Here is a 23,541-nt window from a genome sequence, read left to right as displayed (position 1 = left end):
TAAATAAATCCTCTTAATCTCCTGTATCCAATGATGTTTTCAACATTTTTTTCATTTAACATTTAACTTAATTTTCATTTAAGACCAGGTGGTCAAGTATTTGAGAGATCTTCCATGTAAGGAGCAACTGCGTAGACCAAGACTTGAGCTCATTAAAGAATGGCCTGTGCAGTGAAATGAGGACTAGCTGTCTTCAATATTCGTCATAATATATAAGGACTGACAAGTAAATTACAAGATGAGTAGTTTAAAAAATGTAGGGGAAGATACTTCAACAGAAGGTGAAAGTTACATGTGGAACTCATTGACCACAAAACATACCAATGCCTCAGAGTGTTTCACTACAGAAAGATATTAGACAACCTCTGGGCTGGTAGATCTGTCAAAATAAATAAATAAATAAAATCACAAAGGCACAGTCCTGAAAGTCACATACTGTTAGAAGATGGGTGAGGGTATTGGGGAAGTATCACTACACATAGTCTTTCAAGATCCCCATTCCACTGCACCCCACATTTTCCACCTACTCAGCAAGCTCTGCAAAGATGCAAACAACACAGAATGAACTCCTTAATGTACATCAGAGCTGCAGTACAAATAGATCATTTGAAGAGCTTTCAGGCAAGCAGTCGATCAGCACTTACACTGCAGACAAGGATGACCACTTGTTCCTGGGTTGTTATTTGATAACTACTGCTAAAATGAAGACTGTTTCTGGAGGAAGCACTTGAGTTTAAGTGATACCTCCTGCAAGATGCGAGAAACATTCCCTTCACCCACACAGATCTGAAACTGATAGGAATTTCCTATCCCACAGCATACAAGAGAGTAAGGCCATTTCTGCTTCTGCCTCCAGGAATTTAGCAGTGCAGAGAAAGGTAAGTGTGTGATTAGAATTAAGAGAAAAATGAGATTCAGCTGGGAGCAGGCTCAGGGTGGAGGAACCAGGCACCATTCACTCTCCTCCTGGGAAGGAGACGAACCAAAGCAGAAAGCTTGCTTGGAGTCTGGTACCACAAAAAACCATGGGGTAGAAGACATGATGTCCTGAGAGGCCAGACTGGCCAGGCCACTCAAGCTTTTCACCTTTTTCATGTTGTTAAAGAAAACAAAAGCACCAGGGAGAAGTCCTTTAATTCTCTCCTTCAAGCTAGCTTTCAAACTGGCCATGGCTGGTCTTGTAACACAAAATGGCCATCAGACCAGACAGGCCAAGTTCCTCACCCAGCTTGGTACCACAAGTATGCTGTCCTTCTCCATCCAATCAGGACAATAGGGCACAGACACCTACTAAACACTGTTTTTGCCCCTTTCCAGTTGCTGTCTGTGTGTTTTAAATAAACGTGAAGGATTTCAGCCTGAGCAACCTTTTCACAGAGTTCTTTCTTGCTTAGTTAAACCAATGGAGCTTGCCTGCATTTCTACACATTTAGGTAACAATATATGCCTTTATCTCAGGAGCTTTTGTCCTGGGATGGATTTGACCAGAAGTAATTGGATTTAGATAAGAAACTCTGAGGCTCTTTCATTCTTGTGAATTAATACATAAATAGTGTAACCGAATTTATTTTGCTTAAAAGCAGACTCTATTAGGAAAAATTATGGATTTCTGCGGGGGGAGCCAACATTATCATTATGAAAGTCTAAAATACAGAAGGAATTGCTACTGGGTTTTTTGCAAAGATGTTGTTTTTATAATGCCCTCCCCATATACCTAAGACATCCAAATGCACACAGAAGGGAAGTTCACTCAGAAAAGTTATCTCCATTACCAGATACGGGGCTTGTTTGTTGTAGTTTCTTCTGCATATTAATTTAAAGAGAAAAAGAAATTGGAGGGGAAAAGGGGGCAGAGAGAGCTTAAGACCAAACTCTCTTTTTATTCACGTAGGTCTGAAATAACTACATTCATCCAATTCAAACCACTTTCTCTTTTCACTGACCAGCTCATTGCTTGGAGGATGGTGGTTGCAAGGAGCCTACAGTGTACTAGATTAACAAGATGTTATTTTTGCCCAAGAAAGTTAGAGTTTAACCTCTGTCTTCTCCACTTATTTCAGTCTGGCTTTCAAGCTTACAAAAATCATTCCTTTGCAGACAATAATATAAGTTACCACAGAAATTTAAAATAACAACTTGTCCAAGAGTTCCAAAAAAAAAGGGGTGTCTTTCTTAAGTCTTTTGGCCGTACATCTGTAATAGCACTGGACTTGAAGAAGCTCTCCCAAGGACCTTACTGCCAAATTCTATAAGGCTCAGTATTGCCTAGCAATTTTGAAACATAGGCCATGTATTTCTGTTCTTAACAACAGAGTTAGGTACACGGTTTTAAGCAGAAAGTAAAGAATATTGTAGCATAACCTTTCTGGAGAATGCAAGCTGATTAAAAACCTAAAGAATGCATGCATATTCAAGAATATCTTCATGTTTAGAGATTTAATGCTAAGGAAGAATATAATGTTTTGATTCAGAAATGGATTTATTGGTCACCACCACACCACGTCCACCAAAAAATTCATTTTTCAGAAGAAGAAGAAAAAAAAAAAAACAAATGTCTATGAACAACATTCTAACTTCAGACAAGATCTAAGATCTTACCATTCTCATAGAATCACAGAATTCTTCGAGTTGGAAGAGATGTATAAAGGTCAACTAGTCCAACTCCTCTGCAATGAACAGGGATATCTACAGCTAGATCAGGCTGCTCAGAGCTCTCTCCAGCCAGACCTTGAATGTTTCCAGAGATGGGGCATCCACCACATCTCTGAGCAACCTATGCCAGTGCCTCAACACCATTACTGAAAAAAAAAAACTTCTTCCTTATATCCAGTCCAAAACTCCCTTCTTTTAGCTTTAAACCATTTCCCCTTGCCATGTCACAACGGACTATGCTAAAGAGCCTGTTCCCTTCTTTCTTTGGTTATAAAACACAGCTCTCAGGTCACCTCAGAGCCTTCTCTTCTCTAGGCTGAACAGCTCCAGCTCTCTCAGCCTGTCCTCACAGGAGGAGTGTTCCATCCCTGGATCATTTCTGTGGCCACGCTCTGGGTGCACTCTGACAGTCCACATATCTCCTGTACTGAGGACTCCACATCTGGATGCAGTACTCCAGGTGAGGCCTCACCATTGCAGAGTAGAGGGGCAGGATCACCTCCTTCTCCCTGCTGGCCACACTTCTTTTGATGCAGCCCGGGATACAGATGGCTTTCTGGGCTGTGAGGACACATTGCTGGCTCATGTCAACTTGCCATCCACCAGCACCCCTGGATCCTCTTCAGCAGGGCTGTGCTCAACCCTTTTGTCTCGCAACCTGTATTGGTTGTGAGGGTTGCAACAACCCAGGTGCAAGACCTTGCACTTGGATTTGTTGAATCTCATGATATTCTGCTGGGCATAACAGTTCTGTGATAGAAGGAAAGAACCTAATAGGCCGTTTCAGAGCATGGTTGCATTTGATTTACACTAAATTGACAGATTGCATTCAGAAATCCTGCTTTTAAGGAGAAGGTGCAAGCACCACTTAGTTCAAATCAGACAGCTGTAATACCACTGTGGAGCAGCTGTGATCTTTTGATGCTCTTTTTTCAAAGAATATGGAAAATTTGGTAGTTATAGCGAAGTTTACTTCTTGTAATATTTCAACAACTTAGAGCGTATAACGTTGCAAATAAACCTCTCAAAATAAGTGTAGAAATAGCAAAAGCCAAAACATCCCTCTGCTTTTAAAATGCTAGCTTTTCTTTCCAGTACCCCTAAAAAAATTCTGCTGTTAAAGCACAGAAAGGCATCTTTACTAAAATGATGCAGATGTCTTATATTCAAGTTAGGAAAATATTTACAAGACAATACAGACACGACATTTACCAACAAGCACAGTCATATTTCCTAGTCAAACTAATCTTTCTTCATACTGTCTAACATTATATGCACATTCACCTCTCAAAAAATAGTATCATATGAAAGTGCACAGTCTCTGGAGACTTACTGTAATTGTTTTCAGTACTTGAGAAATTAAGCTAGCTTCAATAGAAGTTAAAGTAAACGAAATTTAAACCGACACTAAATTTCTGGATATATAAAGAACTTGAACTTCCAGATCTGTAAGAAGTATATAATTTAGATAGTTCAAAAAAACTGTTTCCTTTCCTTGTCAAAATATAATTATTATTATTTTCCGTGTATGTAAATGAAATTAAGTCTTGATCCAACACTTGCAGAAATCAAAGGCAGCTTTTTCATTGCCTTCAGTAGGTACAAGCCCAAATCCTATTTGCAGTGCTTATAATAAGGCTACAGATTTGTCACACTCTCGATACCCAGGACAGAATAAAATTCCACTTACTGAAGTGGCATTCTCAATAAAAGCCTGGCATTTTACAGCATTTTGTTTGTGGGTTTTTTTTCCCCAGGTTCATTTCACGCAAGACATTTGGCTCTTAGTTGCAGTTTTAATGCTAAACACTGTTTATTCTGAGTTACTGTTATATATTGTATCCATATTACATCTGTATGTTCGCATACTGAAGCTATTTAAGATGTTTTAAAAATGATTACGTTATTGTATATTGTACTTAAATTGTAACTCTGACATGTATATTTTTGCTTTGATAGAAAGCTATGCTTTTCCCTCACAGTTCTGCCATGACAAATAACCAGTGTTAATAATTAATTAGCAAAATATTTTACAGTTGCTAAATTAAGTATAGAAAACAAAATTCATGCACAAATTAATAACTGTGATTTCATGCAGAACACTTCAGTCCTCCTTCTGGGCCATCATTAAATCTTCAACTACCAATTATTCCGTATTTGCAAGAATTCAGATGTCTTTAAAAATAAAATACAACTGTTGTTTGCAGACATTCATGAAGAAAATTTAGCAGCACTGCTAAGATGCATTATTTGGAAGACAGCTTAGGGATCTGAAACCCTTTGCAGGACAAGATGAGCTTTACTGTAGCCTGTCACAAATGGTAATGCCAGGCATATCCTAATTTTCAAAACACAGGGGGAAAAATGCCATGTTTACTACTATTAAGACATCACTCATTGGCAAGAAAAAAATAAGTAGATCTTCAAACCTGAAGAATTGCCTTTATCCAATAATTTAATTATCTCAGATACTGTAAAGCTAAGCCACTCACCCCCAACATATAATTCATATGTGTAGAATTTATTTACTTTGTATGTTCTTGCCTGCTGGGATGTCTTGGATCCGACTTCTCATTCACACTGTTGCTTACTTACGGAGGATTCATTGTTAAATTACAGTTGGTATGAACCAGCATGCCAGCACACCATGATATTAATCTCTAAAGTATTCAATCATTTAACAATACTCTCATTATTCAAGAGAACTCTGAGTTCTGTATTTGTGCAGATTTGCTGACATTTCACTAAAACAATTTGCTCTTACGAGAATTATATGACTGCAATATATTGTAAATATATAGAGAGACATAAAACACTCAATCAGATGGTGCCTCTCTAATAATAGCCAAGAAAAGAAAAGGAATTAAGAAGGAATTAAAAAGAAAAGCAAGAAATCCAGCTATCACCAGGGACACGGAACTCAAACTGCTAATTTAAACCTAAAGCATTTTATAGAGTTCACACAGAGGCCACTTGAATCAAAAGTGTGAGTGAGACTTCAAGTTCACAGAGCTCCCATTTCACTATTTACAAATGATAAAATTCCAGGTACTTGGGATGTCTTTAGAAACGACGTGGTTCTGTTAAGAATCATTTCATAGGATTTTTTTGCAAAATACATGCTTTAGGAACTACATCAAAGAACTACTTCTTTTTCTTCAATATTACTTATTTTAAACCTTTTGTTTTCAGTGCCAGAATGTTTGTTTTCCAAAGAGTGAACTGTGACCCAAGTAGGCATTTCCTCTGCCTGAAATTTTCAAGGAGAAACAACAAGATCATGATTTTGGAATTTTTAAGTACAGAAGTGTACACCAGTTGTCCAGAAGTAGGACATGATACTTCTGGTTTTGAATTTCATAGGATTTTATTTAACTTCACCAAGTATATTTTTAAAATCAAAGATCCTTAGTTCATTTATTTAGGCAACTCTCTAATGTAAAAACAGGGTGTGAAAATGAATTTCATAAGCTATCTGTCCATGACAATATGAGATATCCATGTGCATGTACAACTTCAGGTGCGTACAGAGTCTAGCTCAGCTTAAACGGGACAACTCATGTTTATCAAGGTTAAAGCATACTTACAGACTCACAAATTAATGAGGTCTTTTTGATGTGGAATGTCCCCTCGTACAGTCCTGATACAGTAAACAACCTTACACAGGACTTGTAAGTGCATGTTCAGCTAGTGAGTGCTTTGCTCTCTGCTATGCAATCCCTATAACAATGATGACAATTAATTCTAAGAAAACAAATCTGTTCTTGCTGGTAACTTACCAAAACAGCCAGGCAAAAGTCCTAAAGCAGGTATACTTCCTCATTCAAAGAGACATGGGCATAATTCAACATATTAGCCTTTCTATATCAGCCTGATAAACATCTTTGTAGAGGTAGGTTATATGAAAAATTGCACTCTGGATTATCTCTCGGTTTCTAGTAATGTGATGGCATCCTTCTGAGTAAAACAGGCTACTCCAACTTACATGCACAGAGGAGCTGCGTCATTATTTTCTGTCTCTGAATACTGAAGTTACACTTCAAGATAAAATCAAGGGGCAGGGAATTGGAAATCACAGAATTATAGAGGTTAGAAAGGACCTCTAGAGATCATAGAGTCCAAATCCCCAGTTAAAGCAGGTTCCTGACAGCAAGTCACACAAGTAGGTGTCTAGATGGGTCTGAAATATCTCCAAAGAAAGAGATACCACAATCTCCTTGGGCAGCCTGTCCCAGTGCACTGTCACCCTCACAATAATTAAGACATCTGTAGTTCACTGCTCATCAATTAGTACCTTGGAGAACCAATGAACTTAAATGAACAAAATGTTACAGCCAACCTAGAACTGCTCACTCAGGCTTTGTAGAATCATATAATCACCAAGGTTGGAAAAGACCCTCAAGATCATCCAGTCCAACTATCCACCTATCACCAATAGTTCATTAAGCCATGTCAGTCAACACAGTGTGCCAGTTTCTCTTACTGGACACCCCGACCACAAGTCTCCTGTGGGAGAAAATGCAACAGTGGCAATTGCTGTGATCAGTTGCGTCTCAGCAGAGTCAATATGGTCAATACGGATAGGAAGAGGTTAATTAAGCCACGGTATTCACTCAATAAATATGCTGTAGAAACTTCACTCTTTAAAAGGGCGTTTGGTTGGTCCTGCCAGGATAGTGAGCTATGACAAATGACGTACTCTATCTGCCACCAATCCCTTCTGAAACAAAAATGGACAAATCTAGAGGAAGGAGCAAGAATTTAAATACTTTATGATTCTGCTGGGAAATTTTATCCCAGGAACAGCAAGACTTTGAAAAACAGAGTAAGCGTATTTTGAATTTTGACCAGTAGAGCTGGGCTTGGAAGCAAATTAGTATTAGTTTAGGAGCTTTTACGTGCATCCAAATAAACCAATTAAATAAAATATGATCCTCCATCCATATAAAGACACACATGAAGAACCAAGACTTCATTCTGAGCACTGAGCATACTCTGGGAGAATGAGAATTGTGATTCACTGAGACAAACCTACAGTTCTTCCTGTAACAGGCCATGGAGTGCAGTACTGACAATTCTGGTTGCTCAGTAATACACCATTATGAAATTAGCTTTAGGTATTAAATAATAACTAAAAAATAAATACATTTGAGATATCCTTTTCTTTTGCTTACATATCACAAGCCTTTGTGATAGACTCAGGTTGTATTTTCAAGCCTCTCTTTACAGAAACAGAAAGAAACCTACTTTTTTTTTTTTTTTTTTAATTGAAAGCTGAGATTCCCATTTTATCACATGCCTGAGGATCTAAGGGTTTAAGAAACAAATATTGTGCACCTCGCAATAAACTTCTGAGGGTTGGCAACACCAAGGGCAACATCTTCATCAAATATTAGTGAACATCCTCAGCTAGGGAAAGAACACTGCTTGGCAGTTACATGTTCTGGGTCCCCGAAAACATCTAAAACGTTGGGGGGAAAGGGGAGGGGAGGATAACAATGAAAAAATCCACCCTGCATTTTATTCCCAGCTTTATAAAATGAGCTGCTGGATTTATGAAAACCCCAGTGCTGGTACCATCCACTTTACTACTGCGATCATACAGATAAATGACAAGCATATCCTATATGGATAAATAATATTTCAGCAACCAAAATATAATCTGCCAAATGTCCTGGGTTTAAAAATGAATGTCATGAAATTTACAGTGATCATCTGTAGTGTCAAGCAGATTACTTTTAGTACAGACCATCAGAAGCAATGAAAGTAGAAAAACAATGTAAGAGGGATATCCAGTCAATTGTCACAGAGTCAGACACATTCTGTGAGAAACAGACTTACAGTCTGTAAGCATTTATAAATATGAGTAAGTTAACTCATATCCTGAACAGTCTTCAATGCACACAATGGCCAACTCGTCTAAACCAAACATCTGTAATTTAAGGCCATGTATTTCCTCATCTCTTAAACATCTCACTCATCAACAGCATTTGCATCCATTTCTCCCACTTCCTTTCCCTTTCTGCTGTTCTCAGAGGAAGGTCCCAAAAGATCAACATTTTGAACAAGAAGCCAAAGCAAAACAAAAAGACTACTACAGCTATTCATTTCCTAGATGCCCCTGTCCTTCACTTTCTTTGAGTTTGATCCAGAGACCACTAAGATGAAAGGAAAGACCTATGGGTTCCTCTCTTCTGCAATTTCTGATAGCCATTAAACGTTACAGTACATGCAGCATTCCATTCTGTAAGACAATTTCCAAAATTCAGACTGGTTTCTTTTTGACTCCCACATTCTCAGGACAACAGCTCCCTTTGTTCGAGCTTCAATGTTTATGTGAATGTTATCTCTGGTTTAGTCTTCAATGTTGAGCAGGGTCAGAAAAGGATCATCCTCTTCTCTGAGGTTTAAAGATTTATGTCTGCTTACATTTTTAAGATGCATACACATAAATATACAAACACACAAACAAGGATAAGTGAATTTACTAGAGTTGTTCTCTAAATGATGATATTTAACACCAGCTACAATCTTGTTCCCTTATCTCTCCTGTGACATATTTTTTTTTCAAAATCTGTTATGAGTGAAACAGCAGCATCTTAGGAAAAATAAGCTTTCTTCAGCTTATCTGCAAGAGAAGAGCAAGGTTTAAATAGTAGAAAAAAGAGACAGCAAAAAAGAAGAGGGTGAAGCAAACCATTAAAAGTGCGAGGAAAGACTTCTACAGCCGCTGGGCCACCCAAAACGGAGAGCCACTCAGTGCCACAACCAGGCTTTGTGATTTAGAGAGGAAATAAAAATCTGAAAGAGTGGAGAATGAATGAAAGACTGTATTCTGAAGCCCCAAGCACACAGGGACACTGTGAGTGACACAAGGACCTGTCCACACCACAGTCACACCAGTCCCATCAGACAGCATGGACCTCAGCAAGATTTAACTTAGGCTCCGGTCTCACTGCTTGGCTTTAAAACCAAGAAGCGTCTGCAATGTAGATGTTCTTTCAGGAAGTGAGGCAGACAGCAGTGTTCATATCTCCATCAGTTCTTTATATTTTTGTCCCACGTAAAAGCAGGGTACTTTAAAAAGGAATCATCATTTGTCTAAACCCCAGGCAGCCTTCTCCCCAACCTCTCCTGTATCTCTCATCCCAGAGCTTCTCCAGATGGCCATTCTCTCTCCTACCTTTAAGATCAGCATATTTCAGATCTGAACAACTTGGACAGCAAAAAAGAAAAGAGGAGAAAAAAAAAATAAAACAAAGCCTTGTACAGAGAGCCTTTCGAATTTTCCCTCACTTCTGAAGTGTTCTTATTTTTTAATCCCTGCTCTGCCAATTTTGTCTCCCCTTCCTCCCCTCCCCTCCAGTGGAAATTTTCTACTCTTTACAAGCCTGGCTCTCTGCAGAAAATTGATTTCCCCTAGGATACAGCCATCCTACTGTTCTATGCATGGTCATTAATGACTGTCCTGTTCACCACAGAGACAGACACGGTGGCACTCCTCCCCAGCTCCTCAGCACAGAAAATGCACAGTGGGAAAATCAGAACAACCTCTGAGCTTAACCATTCCAAGAGTACCTCATCTCCAGAAAATGCCATACGTAACTTCCAAATAAGCTGCCGGGAGGACAAAATAACTCTTGCTAGTTTCTGTAACTCTGTATTTTCGCTGCAGTAGATTTGAATTTTAAAATCTTCCCCAAAATAACAACCATCATGCTGTTTACTCTCCCCCCTGAGCCACACAACAACGAACTCCAGATCGGTACATCAGCACTGCAGCGAACTGTGCGGCCGCAGCTCACGTTGATTCTACTTAGGCACCATCATGAGAGAGTACTCAAGGGAAGAAAGCCTTTCCACACAGCCTTCAAAAACTGCCTGAAAACGTGAGAAACTATCTCAGTGCGGCACCTTTTGCTTTTTTAGCTGCTTTGCAAGCCATGAACTTGCTGGCTCTACCATCTCCAGGAGATCTGCAGTCTCACCTTTGATTGCAATGAAATCCCATCCTTGGAGTGACAGACGATTCTCCCCTTGGCACTTAACATTAACTGTTGTGCCAGTGGGTGAAATAAAACAATTTTACTCACGAAACACCTTACGCCTCCTCTATAAACACTTTGTAGCTAAACTGCAAATTGACTTGTTACCTCATCCTTAACCTATGAGGTCCTTCTAAGAACTTCTCATCTCTGCAGGTACAGAAAGGAGGACCAGAAGCAGATAGGAAGAAGATAGAGGTACCTGACATCTTATTCTCATCCATTTCCAACCAAGGATTTTTTAAGTGTTAAAACCAACCTTTCTGACCAAGTTGTGTTACTAGTTTCAGAAAAAAAAGAAAACAAAAAAAGAAAAAAGAAAAAAAAAGGAAAAAGATGAGCAAGCCTCAAGGCTGGCTATAGGGTGCTTTTTTATTATTTTGTTTTTGGATAATTCAGTTTCGTTTCAGTGACTTTACTTCAAATAAATAACAGCGGTGTCTTGAAATCAAAAGCTAAGTTCAAAAAACAACAACAAACCTTTTGAACAGCAGCAGCAAGAAGAACCCTCTCAGAGGTGAACACAACAGCTAAAGGCAATCCCTAAAAATGAGGGAGTAAGTCTTAGCTACCAAACTTCAGTTTGGTCTGAAATAAGTCAACGCAACTAAAGCCTGGTGTGGCACTTCAGTGATACTGGGAGCGAGTCAAACTGTACAAGCCAAGAAATCCACATTTCAAGCTCACATTGTCCAGCTATACTCTGTACGTTGTGCCAGGGTTTCTTTATACAATTCTCACTCGTGCTGGCTGGTGCTGGCCAAGGAAATCCTCCCCGTCCCAGCAGGATGATTCCCTTGCTGCAGGTTCCACAGAATCACGTGCTCTGTGGAAATTTCCAAGCACCTCGGCACAACATGGGTGAGTCCAGGATAAAGTTTCAAGCCTGAACTCTGTAATTTCCTGTCTTTTGCTAGTCTATGCAGCTCTTTAATGTTATATTAATATCATTTTTGTCTGTGTGATTGAATTACCCACCACTCTTGATGCCAGCATTAGTGGATCTCTGTAACAGGAGAGCAGGCTATGCTGCGCATGCCATTACTGAACCCCACGTAGCAGACCAGCTGCAGACCTCCCGATAGCAGGACAGGCAGGCTGCCTTGCTAGGATCGATGGACACTTGGACGCTGGCACACAGCCTGACCCCAGGCTCACATCAACGTCCCACAGGAGAGCTTGCCGCAGCAGAAGCCCAGCCAAAAAAGCAGTGGCCAACACTGGGAATCTGCTGACAGCACCGGGACCCCACTCACAGGCTTAGCATCCTGAGCCCAACACAGTGCTGCCAGGACTTGGCACACAGATGCAATAGAGATGTATTGGCTTGGCGACATTTTGACTCCAGGTGCAGTGAATCCTCCTCTGAGAGCAGTGCTGGTGACAGCTACTAACGAGTGGTGCGGTCCTTAAGAAATCCCCTTCAGAAGTCTTTACAGAGAGATTAAAATGCCACGTGTGCATTTGCTGTAACGTTCCTAGGGCAGGAGATTTAATGTGACTGTTTTCTTCAGCGCACTCGCACCCCCAACCAACAGCTAATGATGAGCTTGACTACCATACAAAAATATCCATCTTTACAGGGGGATCACACTGGGGAAAGAAAATGGGGCAGGAGGAAAGAGGTGTAAGGGAAAAAAGAAACAGGGAGGATGAGGAATTCAATCCCATTGCACATAGTTGTTCCCCAGCACACCATAACAACTGCGCATCAGGAACAAAAGACCTGCTCTCACAATTAAGATAAATCCTTGCTTCTTTATGTCAAAGCACATTAAAAACCACTAACCAATGCAGAACCTAACAGGAACTAACAACAGCAAATCCATGTTTCAGCAAAGCCAGGTTTTTCTTACCACCCACTGCAAATAAACATGAAACAACTGCAGGTCCTAAGAGTGCTGACAGAATTTTACAGCTGTATCATTATTAGCAGCCTTCCAGTACCTGAAGGGGGTCTACAGGAAAGCTAGGGAAGGACTTTTTAGAAGGGCACGTAGCAACAGAATGAGGGGAAATGGTTTTAAAATAGACATTAGGAAGAAATTCTTTACTGTGAGGTGCTGAGACACTGGAACAGGTTGCCCAGTGAGGTTGTGGATGCCCTCTCCCTGGACACATTCAAGGCCAGGCTGGATGGGGCTTGGAGCAACCTGGTCTAGAGGGAGGCAGCCCTCTCTATAGCGGGGGGGTTGGAACTACATGAGCCTAAAGGTCCCTTCCAACCCAAACCATTCTATGATTCTATTGTTATAGTCTGTCTCTCACATCTGTAAGACCTGTAGTCACATCTTTAGTTCTATTATGCCAGGTAAGAAGTAAAATTGTTCTAGGAATATGTTGCCATTCTTTCATTTAGATCTCCTTAACGACTTACCGGTCATACACCATTTTGGTCCATAGTAACCACCAATTTTCTTTCCTGTTTAGAAGCAATTGCTACAAGTTCATTTTACTGAGAGAGTCAGAAGACTGTCCCATATGAATCCTTCAGCTCCTTGAACTATGTGATTGCATATGTGTGATTATATATGCAAAAGGAATTCATAATCAAGTTCATACAACACTTAATAAACTGTATATTAAAATATTTGCACTAAATTGTTGTAGAATAATTTAAAAAAAAACTTCTTAACTATATTCTATTTAATTGACAATCCTAAATTTGGTGTTGATTTAAGTAAAGAGGAAGGGACTAGAAACATTAAAGATGAGCAGAGGAATTAAGTTCTACAAAATTAAACTAGACATGGCTTAGAGCCAAATTCCTTGGTTTTTAAATGAAGCTCAAAGAGCACTGCGGATCTCTTACCAGATGGGTTTTCGTTATGGGAAGCTAAGGATAGACAGACATCTATCTGGTTCATAACCAAAGGTATGAACCAGATAACCTCCACAGAGGTGGAGAGGAGAGCTTCTGGTTCTGACACAGCTTAGGTACCAGGGCACTGTGATCTCCGCTGAACATGTACTGTACCTCAATGAACAACACTGATCAGTCTTTGAGCATTACTTGTTCTGCTGAGGAACACAGCTATTCCAACTTTGCTTCATCCACTTCAGGACACATACAAACAGATCCTGCTATATAAACTATACATAACAACAAATCTCTACAAACATGAAAAGGAAACAATTTCTAACCTCAAATAATTATTTTTAAAAAGACTGAAATGAACATTGATGTCATCTGTAGATCATCATGAAATTATCTAAAAGCTGGAGAAAACTATCTTGTAATCATCAACTTAAACCGCTCCATCTATTTTTATTAGTAAGGAGAAAAGTCTGAAAAGTTACTTGATTATACTTAATTATAGCACATATGTGCATCTGGTAGGAGGAGGGGCAGAGAAGGAACTGGAAAAGTCTTTGATCTGATTACACCAAGAATGAAGAGGTGAAAAGGTGCACCAGAAAGCTGATATAGAAATCAGTCAAATTTTGAACAGGGCGCACAGTTAATCACAGCAACAAACTGTTAGTGTCACCAGTAGGTTTGCTATTGCTTTCATATCCTCAGATCCAGAGGGGTGCTTTTCTGAAAGATATTCTTAACGTAAACAGACTGCTGCATTCAGTCTAGGAGTAAACAAGGGAAATTTAAGGACCTGAATCCAACAGACAGTAACGCTAGAAATAATACTAGATCATCCCATGGTCTCCTTCTGAATGCTAAACTGTATGAACCTGTGAATTATGATGTTCTGAAAGTAATGCCTCCTGATTTATTATGTCGGCCCACAACATCAGAGGCAGATGGTGGTGGTATGGTAGTAGCCATTGAACCTTACCACCAATATTCCGTTACATGTTGTTGCTGTGTGACAGATGGCAGCAGAGGGGCAGTCTCACAGAATGGTATCTGGCATGGAAGTGCATCTGAAGCAAAGGTGTGGCATTGAATTCCTCCATGTGGAAAAAAAAGGTACCCACTGACATGCATTGACACTTCTGAAGGTGTACGAAGACCAAATACTAAATGTGAACACAGTGAGGTGGTGGGTGGTGCATTTCAGCAGTGACAACAGCGACAGTGGGTCACCTTTGCTGGGGTCGATTGTGACAAGTGCAACATGCAGGTTCCTGTGCATCACCGGCAAAAATGCATAGCTAATGGTAGTAACTATACTGAATAACAGTGCTCTATAGCTGAGAATTTGCTCTATCAAACAGTGTTTATTGTGCTCCTCGTATCTGCTGTAGCTTCCATGGAAGTAAATAGAAAGCATAACTTTCAGAGTGACCCATGTATTTTATCCCCTTTAATTACTAGGTGACTACTATAAAGAAGCTGAAAAGTTAACGCTCATCGCGAATCAATGAATTGCAGAAAATAATTGAAGTTTCATAATTGGATTATAATCCCAGGGGTACATGGAAATGCTCAATTGGAAAGCTGAAGTGAGGAAAGCAAGCCTGTTCTCCTTTTCTTGTGTGATCACCAGGCAGTAGCAGCCATAAATGCTTCACTGATTACCTGTATTACACTGAAACAATAATATGGCTCTGATCTTGCAGTAACAGCTATTTGAACAGACTGCTGGGCTTCCACAAAGCTCACACGAGACTGGGTGCCCACTGGCAGAAAACATTTTTCTGAATAGGACCTTAAGTGTCGCATGGCTGTTACCATCTTTATTTTATTTGAGGTTGCCACCAGGCCAGCTACTTTCCAAATAACCCAAGAGAATAAGGATCCAGAGCTCTCCACTTTCCCCATGGCTTGCAATGGGAACACAGAAAATTCATGTCCGAAGAGAAAACCTTTTCAGTTCAACATCTTCCAAAAATTAAGCTGAAAACATTCCATCTTTCCTGTCTGCGTTTTATAACGGGGCAGACAGAAAACTTCTGACGTAGCTGCAAAAATTCTAAGAAATTCCTTCTCTACTTAACATCTCTTGAAAAAAAATCCAAGACGTTTTAGTTTTTAATATAAAACTAAGAGCGGCGCTTGTCACACAAATAATTCTGGGAAGTTACCAAATACTTGGAATGAAAAACACTGCATGCTACATAGCACAGAGCTCTTGTCGATGCTTGTTTGGAGCGGTATGGGGAAGTCTAGCAGCAGAACACAATGACATTTTTGTTTCAGTGCTGATAATATTCAATAGCTTTGCCATCAAAGCTGGCTTGCCACTTCCCCTTGTATAGAAATTACAGCCATGTTCTAAGATTCTTGCCATTAGCTGGAAGCAGTGCACAGGTTATTCCTGTTTAGGGAGAGCTGGAGTGTTATTAAGCATAGCTGATATTGTTTCCTTACAGCAAAGCTTTAGGACAATGTACTTCTCAAACAGATCAGAATACCACCTGCGTCATACCTTCTGGAGAAAGGTTACAGAAACATTTCTGCTACACAAATGTCAGAACACAAACACTGTCTCCAATATCTCCTGAAAGTCAGTGACTCCTAAGGAGGATGAACCCCATCCTAGTTTGAGAGCTTCGTGCTTCCTTCTCACGCTCTGCGTTCACACAGCCATGATGTCTGCCCTTCCACTAGCTGCTATCAGTTCTTAAAAGACAACAGCTCTAGAAGACCCACTGAAATTGACACTGCAGAATTTCAGACAACGAATACAAAAAATGCAACCAAATATATAAGACAAAGGGTAAGCTTCAAAAGAACAAAACATAACTAAAACTTTCCTTCATAAAAGACAAAATGACCCAAAGGACAGCAGTGCAGAAACCTCTGTGACATCACCAGAACATCAAACCAGCCTCCTCCCCGGCAAGCAAAAACCAGGCATCCAAGTAGTACAGAACGCCTTGGGAGGGGCTGGAAAATGTAGACTCAAGAGTCTAACAGTAATGAAGGCCCTTCAACAGAGCAACACCCACGTTACAAAACCAGACATTTGACTGACAGACATGCACTGTGCACAGTCTGTCCTGAAGATAGTTTCTAGCTATGAGTATTTTCACGTTCCTAAATGCTTACATCAGTGAGAAGAAGAAGCCCAGCTTCATGGATGGCTCATGCCATGGTTGACTGGTGGTACACAAAATATCCTGGAGAAGTGGCAAGAGGAGGAAGACAAGGAAAGACTAGAAACACTTATTTCAGAACAAGCCAGGGGCAGATCATTAAGTGCGTTTGCCCTCTTTCTGTCTCAACACTCTTCCTACACACTAAGCAAAACAAGTGGCTGTTACAATCATGCCCTTCACACAAATACACTGAAGACTCAATATTTATGTTAAGAGCTCTCTGTTTTGTGCGTGTTATTTTTTTTTCCCAAGGACTTTAATTAAAATTCATCAGAAGAAACATTTTCAGGAGCAGTGTCTGACAATGCTGTCTCCTCCCCTATCTTCCATTAAATCAGGTTCATCCGGCTTGAAAGGAGATGAGAAACTCTCCCTGACACTCTGTCACACTCCAGTGAAAAGACGGGCACATTCAAAACAGTGAAGAGTGCAGGTGCTCATTTATTACTTTACGCAGATTATTTTTCTGCCTTTCTTCCTGACAATGAGAACGTTTACATCCCAGATGGAGCTCTCTGTAAGTGCTGTGGGCATGTGCTGACCTAGAGTTTTGTTTTCCCTGATGAAAAAGGATAGGTAAGAAAAGAATTGGTTCCCTGCCTGCTAGGGCAACTTTAATGTTTGTTTTTAAACAATAGAAGACATTTACAGATGATTCTAATGAGTAATGAATATACAAATAATTTTCAAATCATAATAGGTAAAAGAGAAAACACACCTGTGCACATCCATGTCTGTACATATATACAACCTAAGAAGATGTATTACATGTATAATAAGTATAAAACTGCAAAACAACTCAGACAAAATTCAAGTTCACTTAAATACACCCTTCTGGAGCACAAAGAGGAACTCCAAAATGCTATTTTACAGCATTAATAAGGTCCATTACTATGAAGATGTCTTCAATGCAATAAGCAACAAATCACATCCATGGCATTGTGTTCTTTGTCTGCTTCAGTCATTTTGACTTAGAATATTAACTTGAAATTCATTTTTTTTTTCTTCTCTCTCCCATCTACCTTAATCTTCTTTTAGGAAAGTCTCTGGTACAAAGAACTTGTGAATAATACAGACATCTCCAAAATGACCCAACCATGTATTTCAGTCTGACCTGAACAAACAAATTAGAGGAACAAGCCCATACAGAACTCTCACAGCTTTGACTTATCATATTTAGTCCAGCGGGGTACCTATGCTCTATTTGGTTCGGTGATACCTCTTGTCCTGGGACTGTCCTATCCCAGTTCTACTTGAAATAAAAAAGAAAATGTTTTTGTTGTTGTTGTTCCTGTTTGGGTGTGTTTTTCTTTTCTGCCCTTTAATATAAGCGTTTCTTTGCTTCCCATGAAGACTGATCCATTTGAGCAGACTTTCACAGTTCTCGCAGAACCATTCACTTCTCTTATTACCAGGATACTGAACCAAAATATCCAGCAAAATTTAAGCAGGAACAATGCGATGTCCCCCAGTCCCTATATGAGCTATGGGTGAGCACTCTCACACCTTTTCAGTCTCTGCAGTGTCATGGAGCAATAGTGCCCAGTGCAACTAATTACAGGAGAGATGTTGTTTTGTTTGATTTAGTACTGAAGCCACAGCATACCTTGCTTTAACAAACACAATGTTACAGAACCTGGGACATTCTGTCACCTCAACAAAATGACAACTTAAAGCACAGCAGCAGACATGGGCTAATACTCTACTATTACACATAACAGATAGTTTGGGCTTTGTCTTCACCAATGCCAGAACAAGAACATCCATTCACACCAGATAAAAATTCCTAGATTTACTTTAGGAATTCTTCTGGTCTTTTTGGTTTTGAACTTAAGGAAATTTTATGTTGGTTAAAATTTATTTTGAGTATAACTCAAAGCAGTATTTTCTAATTATCATTCTAACATGAGAGGGAGAAGGGAGGAAAGGAAGAAACACTGTTTTCTTTACCTTTTCATTGGAGCTCATATAATACAAACTTTTTGTTACTTTCACAAAAGAGAGTAAGAATAGCCAAGAATTTCAATCTTGAGCTGATTTAACAGAACTGGCCATTGTGAACTTGCTATAAAACTTGCACTAACTGAAAATGTTGTACTTGTTGAAGCTATTAACAAGAGATTGTCCTGAAAGTCACCTTCAACCCCCTTTGAAACCTCAACAAACTCAGTAGTTCTCTGTGGAGCAAAAGGACTGTACAGAGTTCATTTCAAAAATAGTCCAGGATTTAAGTAATGTGTGTATTTTCAATTAATAACCTCAGTTACATTATTCTTGGTGCTAGCTCTTTAGCAGAATCCAAATGGCAGTGATCGGAATATTTATTCAGAGGTTCCACGGAGACAACAAGGACAGTCAGAATGGAATGAAAGGCACACACAATGATTTGTCAAGGAGACAAATCACGATAACTTTGGTATAAATTTCCCATACCTAGAATGCTACATATATATGTGAGAAACTGGTTCATCTTCCACAAAAGCCAGCTTGATCAGCGCAGACTTTCTGATCTTTAGGTTTGGCTATTTTTCCCTTTGTTGATTTAATTAAGTCCTTTTATTATCCTTGGATTCCCCTGCCCCTCTTCCCCCCCCCCCCCCCCCCCCCCCCCCCCCCCACCCCCCAAAAAAAAAGATTCATTGAAGAGTGATAAGATAATTAACCCAAACAAGAAGAGCAAAGAAATGGAAACTGAAGATTACAGAGGGTATGTTACTGGTGCAGGTGGGGAGAAATAGCTCAGGACAAAAAAAAACCGTAAGTAGGTCTAAACTATTAGGCACTGAACGTCTGAAATAGATTTCTTTTAGACCATAGATTAGGCATGAAAAATTCATGACTGACTCAACACTGACAGGGATTATCTTTTCAATACATGCCAATGTCTTAATAGTGTAATGCACATGGATGTTTGGTGTTTTTTTTTGTTTTGTTTTTTGTTTTTATCAAACATTGCTGGTTTTTAAAGCAATTTTCTTGTCAGAATTTTATGTTGGTTTTGGTGGGAGAAGGGAGGGAAACAAAAATGTCATCTCTTCTCCCAAATTCCCATTCTGTTTTCCAAAAATAACTTCATATTTTTAAGACATTTTGAGTCTGTCTTCTTCAGTGCACACATGTAAGAAAAGACAGACAGAAAGACCAAAATCCTCTGAGGGAAACTGCAAGTTTGTGAAATGAAAAATGTTTAAAATTAATAAAGCTCAAATGTTCAATTTGTGAGTTTTCCTTTCTCCACTGGGACATACTTAGTAAGAACATGATGTGTCCACTACACCACTGGGGGACTAAGCCATCTGTGTATGTTTTCAAGAGAAGTTGGAACTCTTCTGGATGAAATAGAATACCATGACAGTATGAGTGACAAGTTATGAATGCTTCAAAAGATAATCATTTACATTTTTCTTGTACAGAGCCACATGACATGTTTTTCTGCCTATAATTTTTTACCTTATGGTTGGTTATCTTTCCTTTTGACAAAGCAATATTTTGACTGGAAAGATTTGGCTGAAATGGACTGTACCATTACAACAGTAGAGACTACGCACCTCACAGTAGTAAGTGTGAATGACATGATACTTACTATTTTTTTCATAGAATCATAGAATCACAAAGGTTGGAAAAGACCCACAGGATCACCCAGTCCAACCGCCCACCCATCACCAATAGTTCTCACTAAACCATGTCCCTCAGCGCAACCATCCAAACGCTCTTTGAAAACCACCAGGGTCGGTGACTTCACCACCTCTCTGGGCAGCCCATTCCAGTGCCTGACCACCCTCTCAGAGAAGCAGTATTTCCTAATGTCCAGCCTGAACCTTCTCTGGCGCAGCTTGAAGCCATTCCCTCTAGTTCTATCACTAGTTACACAAGAGAAGAGGCCGATTCCCAGCTCACTACAACCTCCCTTCAGGTAGTTATAGAGAGCAATAAGTTCTTCCCTGAGCCTCCTCTTCTCTAGACTGAATAATCCCAGCTCCTTCAGCCACTCCTCATAAGGCCTGTGCTCCAGACCCCTCACCAGCTTCGTTGCCCTTCTCTGGACATGCTCCAGGGCCTCGATGTCTTTCTTAGAGTGAGGGGCCCAAAACTGGACACAGTACTCAAGTACTCACCAGTGCTGAGTACAGGGGGACAATTACTTCCCTGTTCCTGCTGGCAACACTGTTTCTGATGCAAAATATATTTTCTGATTCATACTATGTTTAAAATCAAATTTCTAGACTACCAAGTTCTGATGACCAGTATGACCAGGGATGTAAGTTCACCTTCTTTTGAGAAAACTCATGAAAGGTTAAGAGTGGCCAAGGTCCATTTGTGGAAGTCTCTTTACTCTGCTTTTATGAGAATCCAGGAAAAAAAAAAAAAGATATATGCACATAAAAGAACAGCATACTCTTGATAAATATTTCTATCAGCTCTTTTTCATTATAACCTTTGACAGCACAATTGTATAAAGTTCCAGAAGACACAGTGCAACCTAACAGCTCTCTGTTGCAAAAGAGAATTTGATGCAACTTTGCTGAATATATGTTAAACCAGATACTGAGGATCTCAACTAAACAAAATAGAAAACCTTCCAGTAGCAATTTTTATTAGTATTTACTCAGTTACTGTACAGCCTATGATGACTTGTTTTCCCTTAGTTTTATGAACAGTTTGACAGATTACTGTGACAAGGTTACTCTTAAATTGATAAAAGGTTTGATAGTGTCTGAACATTTGTCAGAAATGTCTGCCATCATGTGTAATGGACTCTGCACTTCAAGCATCAATGGTACTCCAGTCTGCAGTTTTCTGTACTATGTGCTATACCCTCCACCTAAACACACGCAGCAGAAATACAGAAATGCACACAGGATCCACCAAGACAGCCCTGCACTTTATCAAACAATTCTGATGAAAGAGTTTCTCTTCCATAACCACCTGGCAAAAAGCAATTAAATAAAAAAGTGTTACACGTCACATAGAGGGTGGCCCTCTTGCTGAAATAAACCTGGAAATGGGATACGCTATGATAAATGTTCATAGCCACAAGCATTTCCAGCATTCCCTGTACTTCTGAGAGAGAAATATTGTGTTTTTAGAACATCATTCCTCAGACCTGGCAAATGTCAGACACTGCAAATGACAGTTGTACTGCTGGCAGCACTGTCACATGCTGCAGCAGAGGACATGGATTCAGAAAGACTCACAAAGTGCTGGCAGCCAGCCCTAGGGGAATCCAGGCTACATCCTGGGCATAAACAGGTTTGGTGAGCACCTTCCCGAAAGGCAGCTCTCCACAAATCCCGCACTGCAAATAATATGGTGGTTCACAGACTAGAATTCAAGTTCTCACATCATAACTTGTAACAAATTAGATTGTTACATCTATGCAGGAAGCCTACAAACCAGCACCTCCAGCTGTTTTGGGAATACCTGCTCAGCATCTTTCATTTGTGTGATGAGACCCCTGTTATGCAAGTTAACAGAAAGCCGTATAGGAAGCAACCACTTCTAAAGACACATATCTTATATTACTACTTTATTATGTTACTTATACAACTGCAGGTTGCTGTTATATGTACTGCATTTTTTTGTTGTTGTTGTTGTATTTATTTATATATTTTTTAAGAGTTAAGAAAGCAGGGATCTAGACTTGTATCCATCTCTACTATGTAACTGTCTGCAAATATAAAGAAAATATCTTGCTGTCTATTACTTTAAGAGTCTACATGTTGTTGTGACAAATTCTTGTATTTTCACATTTAATTTTTCCTACATTGTCTTTCCCTTTTGCTTTGATAAATACTTCAAAACAACTACCTGGTTTGTCCTTAAATCTATTCAGCCAAAGGATAGAAAATCAGCAAAATAAATGTCAGCATTTTTCTTACAGCACATCTGTTCACACAGGAACTCCATGATAGCAAGACAAAGCTCTCTAATCACAAACCAGATTAAGTTTAGTGGAGCACATTAAAATTTTGCCACAGTGCAGTGCCAAAAGGAAGCTGTCAGATAGTTGATGTGCCTTTCCCATGCACAGACAAGGGGCACGAACACACTCCCTGAACTGGATTCAAGTAACCCACAGCTGCCTTGTGCCTCACATCCTGACTGCAGCACCAAATACCACTGCTGTGAGGCGCCTGCAGGAGTAGTTAGCTCGTTCCTGTTCAGCTGCAAGCATTTGTCTAAGCTTGGAAAGGGTCAGATTGCAACAAGTCATCCAGCAAATTCGCGTTCTGAACATGAGCAGAGCCACAGTCAGTTTATACCTGCTGAGGATCTGGCCTTTAAGCTGGGGTTACCTGTGGCTGTCACAAGTGACAAGTGTCAATGAATATGGTTCATATAAAAGTCAGGCAGAAACATTCACAATTCAACTTCGCATCCAATATGAAATATCACTAGCATTATGCTCCTGTGAACATTCTAGTAGTGACTTCACAAGGACAAGGTCACAGAGAAGACTCCCCAACTAACCCTACTGTGCTGAAGTTCAGATCTCACTTCAATAGGACTTCTACATCCAGCCCTGGTCAGTTGTATATTCATAAGGCATATTCAGGGGGATTCTTTGGCACTTCTGGTGAGAATCAGGAAGTGCAGAAAGACAAACTATACAATATCCCATTACTTTCTTAGTCTTATTCCAAACTTTCAAACAACAGCAATTTGGGTTCACGTCAGAAGGTCAGCTTCAGGATGCTCCTTACTTTACCAGCATCCATTTGTTGATCTCTATTGTAAATGCTGATTTGCAATGAAAAAACATCAAAAGGCTGTCATCTTTTAGAAGAAACTATTCTATGACAAAAGCACTTCACTCCTATACCACAGAGGTGGAGAATTT

The 23,541-nt window shown here is 39.7% G+C and overlaps 1 protein-coding gene across 9 annotated transcripts in view; it reads right to left on the bottom strand.

The window, feature by feature from the left end:
- The window catches only part of RBMS3 (RNA binding motif single stranded interacting protein 3), a 698,917-nt gene that overhangs the window by 323,232 nt on the left and 352,144 nt on the right, over positions 1-23,541 (bottom strand). The window lies entirely within an intron of this gene.

The sequence above is a fragment of the Gallus gallus genome, chromosome 2 (genome assembly GCF_016699485.2).
Source record: "Gallus gallus isolate bGalGal1 chromosome 2, bGalGal1.mat.broiler.GRCg7b, whole genome shotgun sequence".
Classification (NCBI taxonomy): domain Eukaryota; kingdom Metazoa; phylum Chordata; class Aves; order Galliformes; family Phasianidae; genus Gallus; species Gallus gallus.
Note: the sequence above shows the minus strand (reverse complement) of the source record. Positions and strands in the feature narration are given on the sequence as shown.